The sequence below is a fragment of the Desmodus rotundus genome, chromosome 12, assembly GCF_022682495.2.
Source record: "Desmodus rotundus isolate HL8 chromosome 12, HLdesRot8A.1, whole genome shotgun sequence".
Lineage (NCBI taxonomy): Eukaryota > Metazoa > Chordata > Mammalia > Chiroptera > Phyllostomidae > Desmodus > Desmodus rotundus.
The window spans coordinates 64,952,817-64,967,420 of record NC_071398.1 but is presented as its reverse complement, the minus strand read 5'-3'; positions in this window follow the sequence as shown (position 1 = coordinate 64,967,420).

Here is a 14,604-nt window from a genome sequence, read left to right as displayed (position 1 = left end):
GTCTCTGCGTGATGGGGCCTGGTGGGGGGCGAAGGAGGGGGAGCTTCTCTGCAGAGGTGGGGCTAAAGTAAAGTGGTTCCCTCCCCTGACCCCGACCCCTGGGATCACCGGTTAGGAGGGGGGTGGAGGGGTAGGAACTGCAGAGAGGGAAGGAGAGGCGGGCATTAGCACCGATGCAGAGGTTTGAAGTGAAGAGGGTTCCTGTACATGAGAAATTATTTTCCCTTTATATTAAAGTCTCTCCTCCAATTGATGGCATCATTTCTATTTCAAATATCACGGTGATATTTGCTTAACAGCCAAAGGCACTGCAGATGAATATATCTGAATCTCACTAGGCTACTGTACAGGAGACCGAGGGCTGAGGGGACAGCAGACAAAGGAAGGAGACAAGAAAGGAAGCTCTGCCCGCCCGGGGGGCGACATGTTTCACTTTAAGTGAAAACTAATTACCTACAGGCCTTGTACCTGTGCCATCATTTTAAGTCTGGTTTTCTCTGACCAACAGAACAGAATTCCAATCAGTGTTACGAAGCATAACATACTACCAGGAGAGGATGTAAATCAGCCTATACCCCCAAGACATCTACACTTAACTTTAGAGGTGTGTGAATAAATCAAAGATGGTATTCCATTTGCAGTTTTCACATTATTTAGTGACGCGATGATTGGTTGTTTCCTTTTCTCTGAGTTTCTCCAAAGATCTGGCCTTTGTTTCATTAGTTACACATTCTTACCCCCCACCCACACCCCAGGCCTCTCTCACGGCCCTCGAAGCCAAACCTGGTATTTATTCCCTTACAATAAGGCCTGCGTGGGCCAGCCCTGGGCGTTACAGCCTCACCCTCATCAGGCCCCAGCACCTTTTCACACTAAGGAAGGTTTGTTTACATTTCATCACCTCTGACTGTTCCTCCTGAGAAAAATGGATCCTCTAGTACAAATAATCCTTGGCTGGAGCATCTAGTTACCACTGACGTTAGCGCTGCTCCTAATGGAAGGTTAATGTGTTGGTAGTTTCATGCGGGGCTGTTTCTTTTTCTGAAGCTTACGGGTGTTCATTGTCAGTTTTAGAACTGCTCTGTGATTTATTGGAAGAAGAATAACTCATGAGCATTACTAAGTTAATGAGCAAACATTGAAAAGGGAAAGAAAAAAAATGGGATAATGGTCTGTGGGGGGGTGGTAAAGAGGGAGATTCTGAGGTTAAAAAAAAAACTTTACTCTTTTTTTTTTTTTTGGATAGAAAAAAGTGCATTTCCTGGCCTCCAGCCACTAGGTAGCTGTGTAACACATAAACAGGGTCTGTGTTTTGCTGCATTTGAGAAAGATGTAAATGTATGAATATGATGGAAGAGCTTTTATTCACCACCTCCCACCCCCGCCCTTAGAGATGGTCTGACAGCCCCAGGCTGGAGAATGTGTCTCTCCCAAGTGCTCTGTCACCCTGGTAACCATGGAGACCATGACGATCGATTAGATGCCATCTGATCTCAACCTCATAAAAAAAAGGCAGCAGATGGCAACCAGGCCACTAGACCTGTCTCAAGAGAGAAGCAAAGGAAGAGGGCGAAGGGGAGGAAGGAGGGGAGGAAGGAGCTGAGCACAGAAGCAGCTCTGGAAATGGACATTTTAGAAAAGAGTGGGACTAGAAACAGAAAACCAGGAAAGCAGGAAGGAGGGAAGAGGGGGCGCAATGTGAAAAACAAGCACGACCTGACGGTGCGATGCACCTCCGTAGTGACAAAGCGAACGGCTCTTCGCCAGCTCTCTAGTGTGTTCACAGGTCTGGGATGCTGGGGAGCCCGGGCCCCACGCTTCTCTTCTCCGAGGGACCCTCGGGATGGTGGATTGCGCTTGTGCCTCGCTATCAGTAGGAATTTGATGCATGTGCAGAAGAATCTTGAGACCTGGCTGTGCGCCTGTCCGTTCAGATGACTGATAAGTTTGTTCTATTACCAGCAGTGTTCTATGATCCCTTAAAGGACAGGTGCTGACAGGTCAGCAGGTACTCAAGGTGAACAACAGAACACTTAAGTGAATGCTGATAACTTAAGAGTCTTAGTCAGTGCCTTAGAGTCACGTGATGGCTAATAATTTTCTGACCATAGAGGGTTAAACTTTAAATACCATTCAGTTAACCTGAGTTTTTTCAACAATGTGTTATGAACAACTTCTTATGTTTTTAACTATTCTTCTATTTCATCTTATTTAATGACTACACAGCAGTCTACTATTTAAAGGTAGATTTATTTAACCACTTCCTTATTCTGGAACAGATTTATTTCCAGATTTTTGTTACTATAAAAAACCCTGCAGTGATGGTTCTTATATGTAAAACATGTTTTGCACTCATGTGAATTTTCCTTTAGGGTAAAAACGCAATTGCTAAGTCAAAGGATATGTTTTCTTAAAACTTTTAAATTGAGATAGCGCATATCATCATATCACCAAGTGAATAAATCTTAAGTGCACAGCTAGTTTAATTTTACCTTTGTCTATACAAGTGTACAACCACCACCAGATCAATGTATCAGACACGTGCAGCACCCCCAGAATGCTCTTTCAACACCCCTTTCTAGTCAATTCCTGCCCCGCGTTCTTGAACTTCACATAAGAAATGGAATGATAGTATGCGTAATTTTTTTCTGGCTTCTTTCACTTAACTCCATGTCTGTGAGATTTATCCATGCTGCAGCATATAGCGGTATTTTATGCTTTTTTTCTTTGCTATGTACTATTTTATTTTTTGACAATACTAGAATTTATTCGTCATTTTTCCTGTGATGGATATTTAGGCAATTATAAATAGAGTTGCTATAAACACTCTTGCGCATGGCATTTGGAGAACATACACAAGCATTTTTAATGAAAATTAGAAGTAGAATTACTAGGTCATAAAGTTGGCATCTGTTTAGCTTCAAATGCAGGGTAAATATTTTTAAAAGTGTTTTTTCTGGGGGGATCAACTTTTACATTGGCTTGCAAACAGTTGTACCGATTTGAACTCCACCCACCCAGTGTTAGAGGGTGGCCCTCTCTTCACCGCCTCGCCACCTGTGGGCGGACATTCCCATTATTTTTAGTCTTTGCCAATATAAGAAAGGAAATGCTACCTGATTGTTTACGCTGTGTTGGATGACATTAAACAATTCCTGCTATGTTACCAGACATACTTATTTCTTCTTTCATAAATTGCCCGTACACGTCATTACCCTATTTGGTTGTATTAGCTTTAGGATGAGGCCAAAAGGTGGAACGTAATCCGCATAGTCTGTACAAATCCATTGGCATTGTCAGCAAATGCACTGACATTTGCGGCCAGAACAAATTTACATTTTGTGCATAAGTCGACACCCTGCTGCAGGTACTTCAGAAAGACGCGAACGTTTACAGAACACCTACTACTGAGCGGATTTGCTCTTATGAACAGCCCCACTCATTTAGTTCTTACAGCTTCATTTCTCGTCAGTAGTACATTTAGTTCTCACAAAACCTCTAAAAGACACTTCATATTTGGCTCATTTTCACAAATAAAAATCAAACCTCCCATGGCTCACAGTCACGTGACTATGTAAGTAGAGGGACTGGGATTTAAACCCATGATATTCCAAGTCCAAAATAATTGTTTTCTCTGTTCTCTAGATACCATTGCCTACGGCAGTGACCCTCCTACTTTTCCACTCTGTAAACCCTTAGAGGGTCTCTGAATTCCAGAACCCTATTAACGTCCTCCCACCCCCAACATACACACGTGTACCACCTTACCACCGACATCCAAAGCAGTGTTGGGGTGTCTGTGCTATTGAGGAAAAATTGATAACACGGAAAAGTCCATTTTAGTTCACTTCACACATTTAAAAATTTTTCTTTTATTTGTGTGTATGTGGTGTGTTTTAAAATCTGAGGAATGGTTTATTCCTCCCCGAGTTGGAATGAACAAAAGCAGACGTGGATCCAAGATCTTCTTCCTCTTAATAAATGATTGCTTTTGGGATTTGAAGCTTTATGCAATTTAAGAGATTTTTTTTTAAGAAAAAGATTACTAATACAAAATTAAGGTCAAGAGTGAGTGTTTATTTAGAATGAAAAAAGAAGTTCCTATAAATGACATATTTAAAAAATATGTAAATGCCACCAGCATCACAAAATGAAAATAAAAACAAACCCACAATATTTTTATTTAACTGTTGGATAACCCTGTAAAAAATTTCCATCTTCTTCTTTTTTCTTTTTGGCTCCATACCCTTGGATTACCTGTTCAAATGAAAAGATTTTGTAACATTTTCTATCTAGAGAGCATGAAAATAAATCAGTCTTTCCTGTAGCATGATTGATGCATTTTTTTACATGAATAATTTAGAGGAGTATCTCTGTGCTTCACAACTCATTATGAGTGCCATCACATGAACATTTTAGGGTTATGGTCAACTTTGGGACATGTGATCAGATTTTTGTCATGTGTGAGTTATAACATTTCAGAGTGTCTGTTGCTGGTTAGCACCTCATTGTAAATGCTTTGCATCGATGGTGCTCACTGGTGACTAATTTGTTGTCACTGTCCTTAGGGTCGTGGCGCATTAGGAGTTACACCATCTTTGTCAACGCCAACATTCTTGTCAAGTCGTAAAACATTTACATATTTTTCTAATACGCTCACGTCGCTCACTCTTCTTCATTAAATAATTTAAGCGCCTATTTAGTATCTCTATTAGCAACAGATCCCTTCCCTTAATGATTTACTACGTTTGGAATGATTGGATGTTTTGGGGTGCAATTCACTTCTAGATGTCAGAATAATTCCCATGGACTTCACTTGCAAATACATACAAAGTGATTTTACCGCAAGGCCCGAACACACGAGAGCGTGCGCTGCATCTTCACGTCCCCTCCCAATAGGAGAGCACTTCGTTTGGACGAGGTAGCAGTGAAAACAGGATCCTTTGTTCACAATTGGTTGGAAGGAATTTTCCACAGACTAGCTTCTGGCTCCATTTCCAACCTTTCTTTCCCCCCACTGAGGTCATAGGAGACGTGCGTACTGCGGCACATTTAGAGCTGGCCCTTTATGTTATGATGTGAGATGGTTTCCACAGGAGACTATAGGAATATTCCAAAAAGACACTTCGACCGCAAGATGGCTACACATAATTATACACACAGGTGACTGGGAGTCACATAACACATCCCACTGAATCCAAACTGATGTGTTTCCAGTTCCGCTTGCCTTAGCTGGCTCCCCAAATACCTGCAGCCACCGATGCCACCTGCTGTGAGGGCAAGTTGGAGTAGAGACAGCCGTCTGAACTGTTGTGGCCAAAATATCTGACTTAGAAATTTCGCAAAAACATATGACAAGTGAACGCATCGCTGGGGCTCCTCCCAGTGAACTGAGGGGCACCCAAGCTTAACCTCATCAGCTTCATGGTAAATCCAGAGCTGGAGTTTGGGGAGCGTTGGGGCGGAGATTGACACTTGGGGAGTAAGGTAAGGACAGGCCTGTGGCAAGTGCAGGTACAAACTGGTTCTGCTCCTTGGTTCAAACGCTGCCTGTGACTCCCTATCTGTAGGATGTCAGAGTCTCTGACTCCCTGACGGGGACCTAGTGTGAGAACGCAGTCAGGGACCGCCCAGGACCAAATGAACTGAGAAAAAATCGCCTTTTCCTACTCTTGTCCCCTTTCCCTTCTGCACGGTCCGCTTTCCTTGGTCTCTTTCAGCCATAGTTTCTTCTCCCCTGTGAACGTTTGCTCTAGGTAAGGACGCGGATACCTGTCATTCACTTTTTCACAAACATTTCTTTTCCATTTCCGTTATAAGGCATAAAGCAATGAAGAAGAAAAAATATCCCTGGTCTCACAAAGCAACTAATATCCACTTTAGAGCAGCGACCTTTTAGTACCACGTTAGTGCTCTCCTAGAAATTTGCATTTGAGGTCTTTGCTCTCTTGTTGTTAAGAGACTGTCCTTATTCCTGAGTTAACATAGTTTCAAACATCAGGGATTTCAGGGAGGAAACTTTTCAAATTTCACGGTCTTCCATTTTTTTCCCCCAGTTCCTTAAATCCTTCCATTTCTCTTCACCCCCCACTCCAGTGTCATCCCCTCTCCACCTGGCCTTGGCCCCCACAAATTTGGTTGGCCCTCCTCCAGCCAGGTACTCCCACTGGGAACTGTCTTGTCGTTGTCCGACCCTTTCGAGCAGTCTCTGGTCTCTTGGCCGGGGCACGTTGAGGTTCATTTTCAACGGTACACTAGGTGATATCTACTGCATTCTCTTCAACTGGTTTTACCCCGAAGTTCAGCAGGACCGCGGTAGATACCTGCTTTTAAAACTTTCGGTCACGTACCTAGTCAGAATCACACTCTCCCGAGGGACGGCAATGCCTTGGGTCCAGTGCTGAATTATTTCATCCCTTAGTCATGGGCTCTGTGGTGGACGCCACCTTGGTTATACTACAATGCGGCTTGTCTTCTTCGTATCTGCCGGTCAACATTACAGTCTTCCCGTGCAAGCCAAATGCTTTGATTTGTCATTAGTATTGATGTATGTAGAAGGTTTTTGTTTCTGACAACTTGTATTAGTTCCAATTCCTTAATTTTCCATCAATGGAAAATATAGCTAATGAAACCCAAGTCTAGATGTACTTGAGGCTTTGCAGCAGATGGGTCTATGGCTCCATTTCCCTGAAGTTCTCTTAGCTCTGCCCTTTCCCCATCGCTGCCCTCAGCGTCAGCCTCAGCCTGGCGGCAAGACAGCTGGAGCAGTTGGCCTCACATCCAGAACAGCCATGTCCAGACACTCGTCCCACCGCAGTCTCTGAACAACAAGGATTTGCCCCAGAGGCTCCCAGAAAACCATTCCTTTTGCCTTGTTGGCTCTAACTGTCACTCATTCTGAACCAACCCAGGCAAGAGGCTGTGATTACCCCTGGTCACAGAAGCGCTTCCCTGGGTGAGTGGAGGTGGGGAGCTGCATTTGGATCAGCTTCCCCTGAGGCACACGGGCTTCCTGGTGAACTGGGGGAGGCCAGATAGAGCTCAGAGTCCCGACAGGCAGGAGGAAATAGGAACGGATGCTGGGGAGGCAAAAGGCAATATCCCTCTTCTGTGCCAGAAGCCATTCTAGATATCTGAGTGATATTTTGTTAATTTGTGAACTTATTTCTCCAGTTTCCAGGTAACAAGGCCAGGCTCATTTGCACTAACCAATGATCATAAAAAAGAAGCTAAAAAAACCAACCGGTATCTTTTGTCTAAGAATGTGAGGATGGATATGTTACATATATGACTAAAATAAATACTTTTTTTCACTAAATGAATTAAATTTTAGTTTTTAAAAATACTCCACAGGTCTTAATTGTCATAGTTGCCATGGAAAGACTGGACAGATTTTACTGAGTATACAGGGGTAGGCAAAAATAGGTCTACAGTTGTGATACAGATAAATAATACAATGATTAATTTAAAAATACAGGAATAACTGTTCTGCGAACTCACAACTATAAGCCCACCGTTGTCTACCTGTGGACTTGTCACGCAGAAAGAACCTTTCCCAGCTTCACCCTGAGGTGTACATGTGGGGATCTCTGGTTGCTGGGGTTCACCTGCACGTTGGGGTGTCTTGAGCCACTGAGGGCCTTGGTCACACACTCGGGGTTTCTGTCTCCCACCTTCAGAGGTATTTTCTTTCTAGAATCAAACCTCGGGTGGCTCCTAACGTTTTCAGACGTGCTGCTCTCCCTGTCTCTTCTCTGGGAGGTGGGACAGAAACGCGCTGTACGGACATCGCTAACTTTATGTAAATAACCCCCCTTCTTTCCCTGGGGTGCTATAAAAAATCAGTGTTCTAAAAACATTTTTACAAAGCACTCCCTGGAGAGGCACCCAACAGTGCTATCAGCCCAACGGTTCCCCGCAAAAGCTCTTGAGTGGGAGGAAGGAGGAAGGAAAAGTCACCTACATACCTCTGGCATTTTTCAGATTGGGGGAAATTTTAACAAAATATCTAACATGATAGAAATTAGTTTGGCTTTCACCATCAGCTAGCTCACGGATCGGGCCTGTGTTCACTTTTCCCACCCCGTTGGCTGTTGACTTCGATGGGGTGCCTCCTCGGAAAAGGTTAACGCATCCAGTGGTGTCCGTTGAAATTGAAAAGTGATAAACTAGGTTTATATTTACTCTATTATTACCAAGGATACTTTTAACATCCTTTTGATGTGCTAATAGTCCTTTCTGAGGAGAATTATGCAAACAAACAAACTATTAATTAAATCAAGAGCAGCAGTCCCCACAGAACTGCAGAATGAGGATTTGCTGGTGAGGATGGACTTGAACCAGGCAGTGGCCTATGGCTGCCATGGATGCTCTCAGGGTGAGATCTCTGGGCATCTCCCAGTAAGGACCATGGGAGCCTCGTTTCCTTTGGGCCCTCAGGGATCCATGGCCATCACTGTCGTCGGGCTATTAAAGCTACTTCTGGCTCAAGCTTGGCCTGACACATGTGCGCCGACACTGGGCACGTGCACGAGGGACACGCTGTATCGTGGTCCCAGCTGTGCTCCAGTTTCATCCCTGGCCCAAAGCAGCCTGGCTCTCCTGGATGCTTTATTGCTCTGGCCGTTTCCATCTCGCTGGCTGCCTACTCTTCCCATTGGGCCACTTTTCAGCACACAGCTGCTTACAGACACTGTGTCGCATGTGGTTTTTCTTGTTTCTCTCAGGCTAGCTCTAGGGTTTTTTTTTTCTCCCTCCCAAGAGTAATCCCCACTTGCCTTTTTTTCTGCCCATGCTTTTGTTTCAATGGGTCTTCCCCACCACCTTCCTTTCTGAACCAGCACAGAGTGTTACATCTCACACTTGACAGAGTTAACTTTGGGAAGTGCTTTCCCAGGCAAAACTCACAGCTCCCACCACTTGACCTTGGCCGCTGTGTGAAGTTCTGTACCCTTGTCTGTACTTCCTCCTGCCACCAACCAGCCATGGACATAGGAAGGAAAAGGCCCCTTTTTCTCCCCACTGAGTGTGATAATAAGAATGCCAAGGAGACTTCCCCCATCTTATTATCTTGGGGAAGCCCCCAAATGGCACTACTGAAGATGCATTCCCTTGGCTTAATTAAGGCATTTTTTTCCAGTTAAAATGAATTTTTACAGGAGGGGACCCTTCAGTTTAAAAGAGTCACCTGGGCCTCCTAAGGAGAGGATCTGAGAGGCAAAGGATGTTGGGAGAACATTGTGGGGTAAGTTCTGGGCCGGGCCAGGGTGGGAACAAGGTTGGGGAAGTGGATGGCCTCGACAAGAAACATATGCTCTCTGTGGACGGCCTCACCTATCTCCCACCTTTGCTGAGGGCCAGTCCATCCGCTGTGCGTTGGCTTCAGGACGAAGCGGGACCCTGAGACTCGCCTGAGACGCTTGGTCACCCTGGACCCTGGCTGACCGCTAGACACCTGGCCTCAGCAGGACTCCTGGAGTCTGCACCGTAATCAGTTAACCCTTTAGAAAACTGGGCTCTCTGCTTCGGGGGCTCATTTGATGTCAGTTTTCTTCCTTAAACTGACCAGTTGTTCTCAGAATCAACCAAGTGTGTCGCTGAGCAGCCTGGCTGCCTGGCTGAAGAATTGCAAATGAATGATGTGACCTGTTTTTTTGTTCTTCTGAAGCACAGCCTTAAAGTATCAGCCTCTGCTAATGTACAAGCGAGGCCTCCGGGAATATGGCCTAGTAGCTAAAAATGCACAGGCCTGGGGGCAGTTCCAGAAGCCCCCCTGTGTTAGCTGTGGGACCACTCCAGGTCCTAATCTTTTTATCTGCAAATGGGATAATAACAACGCCTACCCCATAGCATCTTTAAGAGTGAGTAACGCTGCACAGGAAGGGCGTACACAGTGCCAGGCAAACACTAAGCGTTCAATGGCTGCCAGTTGCTATTTTTGACAGTAGCAGGAGGCCAGCAGGCCAGTTTTTAAATAATTAGTATCTTGACAATCAAGGAGACTTACTGCATCTTCCCAATGAGACTAATTCATCCCCAGAGAGCAGTATCCAGCAAAAAAGACACGCCTGCAGCCTTCCTGACCCAGCTGTGTGTAAGGGTAGGGAATCCGAGGGCAAAGGTCCTCCCCAACACCCCGCAAACCACCACTGCATATGTGGAAAGCAGCACCCACACTGACTGTGGCCTTCTGGGGGAAGGAGCAAAGACTGGGGACTTCAGTGAGCTCTGAGCCTGACTGGCTCCCCGTCCACTCCTGTCAGGGTTATGCTTTGTGCCCACGACGCACACATATGTGGATGGCCTCAGTGCATGCACATGCGTACGCCCAGGCTGCAAACACACACGCCACTGCACCGGATGTATTTTTCCTTGTCTTCTTCCTCATCCCTTGCATCCTTTGCAGTCCATTCGGGCATAATTATGATTGCTTTGCTGGCTCGGTTCTGCAGCTCTCCAGAGTGGAGCAGATGTCGACAGCTCAGAAAGATCCCATGCTATTACACAGCAGAACAAATGAGGATGTCAAAAAAAGCTCTTCAGTCGAACAAGAAAACAGAGGAAAGAGACAAAAAGAATAAAGCCTTTGGAGACCAGCAGACTCGCTCTGATTAGATCTTATGCTAACATGATGCCCACTCTGCGTACTAACAGTGATTTAATATGTTTAAACGGTACAGAGGAAATACGTCTTGGGGGGGAAAAAAAAGAGGAAAGAATTTCTTCCCCGGCAGTCATGATTAAGATGGTGGGGGCGTCCTCGGAAAAAGCAACTGCAGCGCGACAGTGTTGAGGGCAGGCCCAGGCGTATTTACCCACGAGGCCTGACGCTGTCTCACTGCACCGGGCACTCGCTGCTTTCCCCGCCACTAGGTGAGTGACAGGCGCTGTTCTATGGATCAGCTGCCAGGTGCGTGATGCAACTTCGCCCTCACGTCACGGTCGGGCCATAGCTACTTCTTTTAATACAAGAGGCTACATTTTAAAACCATTTTGTACACGGGGTCACGAGTCCACAAATCCTAATTATGCAGCACAAAGGTTACAAACATACTCTAGAATTTTGGCAGGGTGGGGAGAGGGAGGTCTCTGAGCAATCCGGTGGGTAGACCGAAGTTCACGGATTATAGCTCTAATTCACTGATTGCATGTCTTCAGCGCCTTGCCCTGAACCTATTTGCTCATCTTCTCTTTATAGTTCCCATGAGTCATGTAAGAGTTCTCTTTCATCAGACAACGGCAGAATAGAGGAAATAATTTGGAAAGGCCAACGTTGGGATAGGGAAGATGGAGTGACAGGCTCTTAGATAGATATAAAGTCCTGACAGCATCAAAAAGTGACATGCGAGTTGACGTGAAGCGAGAAGACACCAATTCTACAATGCAGCAGAGAGAACTACGTGTTTGCTCCTTTATGTTCTTCAATCCTTTCGCAGTGGGTCTGAGGCCGCTGTCTAGGGGCATTTGTTATATAGATAAAGAGTAACACCTATTTCGAAAATCCCTAGGGAATAAAAGTAAAATAAATAAAGGAAGAAAGTAACTCTCTGAAAGACAGCAGGTTATCAGTGTTCTGTGTTGAAATGCAGTCAGTGGAAAAGCCCAGGAATTTCTCCTGCGTCTAAAAATGCCCAGACTCTATAGTCCAGACGTTGGCAACCGCCTGGACACACAGATCTCTCAGTGGAAGAGAACTCAAAAGCCCCCTGGTCTGGTGTTGGCTCCCGACAAGTGGTTAATCTGCCTGTGCTTGATGCCATCTAGCGACTTCCCCTCATGAGGGGTCAGTTCATGGTCAGCGTGCTCTAATTTTCAGAAGGTGCGCGCTTGTCTGAACTTGAATATGCTTCTTTGTATCTTCACCCCATTGGCCGTGGCGCTGCCCTCCAGGGCCCCGGAGAGAAACCATCTCAGCCTGTTATACGCGGGAGGCTAGGGACCACAACGCCCGGCCCCTCCTTACGTACCTCTCTGATGGCCCAGTCCCACGTCTTTTCCATTGCATATGTGGCTGGATTTCAAGGCCTCAACTCCTTCAGCTTATCAATGCTCACTATTATAAGGCTAATGGATACACCAAAACCTATTCCCTCCGTCTCAGCTAAAGGGTCCGCAGGTGGCCTGGAATGGTGGGGTAGGCCATCGTCTGGCCAGAACACCGCGGGCCATGTCTTGACTCTAGAACGGGACTTTACACCAGTTGCTTAACCTCTTTGTCTATAAACTGAGGCGATAGTAGCCCCCAAAGGCCAGTAGTGAGAAGAACAGAGCGAATCCACAGAAAGACATTTGCCATTCAGAGAGCACTCTGCAAATACGAGCCATCGCCTTGGAGCGAGAAAGGCTGGCGCCTCCGCATGTCCTCCCCACACTTCCACTGCAATGTGAGTGAGCTTGCAGTGCAGGCGAGATCCACTCTGAGCTTATAATCGATTGAAACATCTCTAGCACTTTCTCATAGGCCACTGTCAAGACACATCTCTCTGCTGCTTATTCCATTTTATTTGCTTGTTTATTTTAACCAAGTGTAGAACTTTACATTTATCCCCATTAAGCATAATCATATTAGATCTGGTCCACTGTTTCAGTCTGTCGACTCTTTTTGCATTGCAATTCTGCTGTCCAATGTATTAGTTATCTCTTCCAGCTTTGTGTCACCCACAAATTTTATCAGCAGGCCATCAATGTCTTCATCCAAGTCATTAATAAAAATACTTAACAAGGCAAGACGGAGGCCAGAAACCTGTGGTGTGTAAGATCCTTTCTCTGGATCAACATCAGCCCATTCATTAGTTCTCTGCCTCTCATCGGTTGCTCATCTACCTGACCTGGCCACCTTCAGCCCTTGCCCAGAGGTGCATCTCATCTGCAAGGACAGGGGCTTCATCTGTCAAGTGCGTTGCTGCAACCCAAAGGCATTCTGTTTACATAATGCCTGGGAAACTGGTCTAGCAACTGTGGCAGAAAGAAATCTGTAAGTCTGGGTAAGCACATGGACTCCTTGCCTCTTACCTGGGGCCAATGTCAAGTTCACCAGACCAAAAATCACCTGAAATCCCTGCTCTTTATTTAAAATATCAACATTTTTACTGTGGCTGGGCTTCTAGCCTCTTTCCTCTAATCTTCAGTCCCTTCAAGCAGACGGAAGTCTCCTAGGACATAATTTATCCAGCCAGGTCCCAGACCCCTAGGGGTCCTTTGGAACCTGTTTTTCTGTCGTGGGCTTCATTTTCTGTCATCAGTATCTGTGAGAACCCTAGCTTTCCATCTGGAAGTCACCTTCCTGGTTGGGGAATGTGGAGGGACATAAATGCTGAAAGGATCAGTCTTCTTTCCTCCATCCGTTTACATTACACCAATGGCAATATTGATCTCCAGCAATGGGCATGTTTTTTGAACTTTGCAAAATATAATTAAAAACTCCTTTTGTTTTCTTTGTATTAAAAGTCCAGATGCCTCTGAGAAGCCCTGGAGACAGGCCCAGAAAGCTAGATAGATCCCCACCAGCCAGCTTGCAATGGCGGTGACTTACTAAGGGGACACTTTCTTTCCCAGTCACTGTGGTCCTGACTGTTTTCCAACCCCATCTCCCATGTTAGACCCTGGCCCAAAGCATCCTACCACCATTGGCAAAAATCAATAGTTCAGATCTTGGAATTCTAAGTCCATCAAATGCCACCACATACTGTATAACGTGGCTTTACACCAGTCTGTAAGGGAGAAAAAACAGCAATTGTTTCAGAGTGATTGTGAAGATCACATGGTATGATGACTTTAAGAATGCCACGCGTGGTACCAGGCACATGGTCCGGGTTAAATAATGCTGGCTCACTATTGCCGTCTGGTTGCTGTCTCGGTCTTGTCCCCATTTGGTTCTCCTCTTGTCTCCAGTCCTTGTCTATCCCCTCTCAGTCCATGCTAGCTCTGCCCCAAACTTTGATTTTCTGCTTACCCTTCACAGACTGCCCTCCTCCCCCACCACACATACATGCTGATTTTGGACAATATTTTGTGCGCACTGAAAATTCCTTGCTGACTCTCTTCTGGGAAGACAGACCAAATATGTGTGCAAAAATCCTATCCCCTACCTGGAAGGCCAAGGTCCTCATTTATGGCAAAGCTCAGTGAATAAGGGATCATAGTTCCCAGAATGTTTTTTACAAATCTGAAAAGTCACAGTGTTTGGGATCAAATCCTGGCTTCTTCATGTTTTAACTGTATGGTCTGGGGCAAGACGGTTACTCTCTGAGTCTCAGTGTCTTCCCCTGTAAGGTGGGCATGATAGTATGGGGTTGTTGCAACCACACACTGCTGGGCATCACACCTCTACGCAGTAGGTGCTTGATGCATGCTAGCTGTTGTTGCTATAATCAGTATCATCATCATCAGCCTTCCCCACTTGATGTTTTCTAAGAGTATCCATTTTCTAAATAGATCCTTATAACCCTTTTATATCTGCTCTTGGTTATGTACTTCTTTCCTTCTTTTGCTTATGTCCATTGAGTTTCTGAACTTCATAGTGAGGTCTCTAGAAGCCATGAGGATCCTTCTACATCAGGCTTTCCCTTCTTTGATAAAAGGCATATTGACTATAAAGCCCAGTGA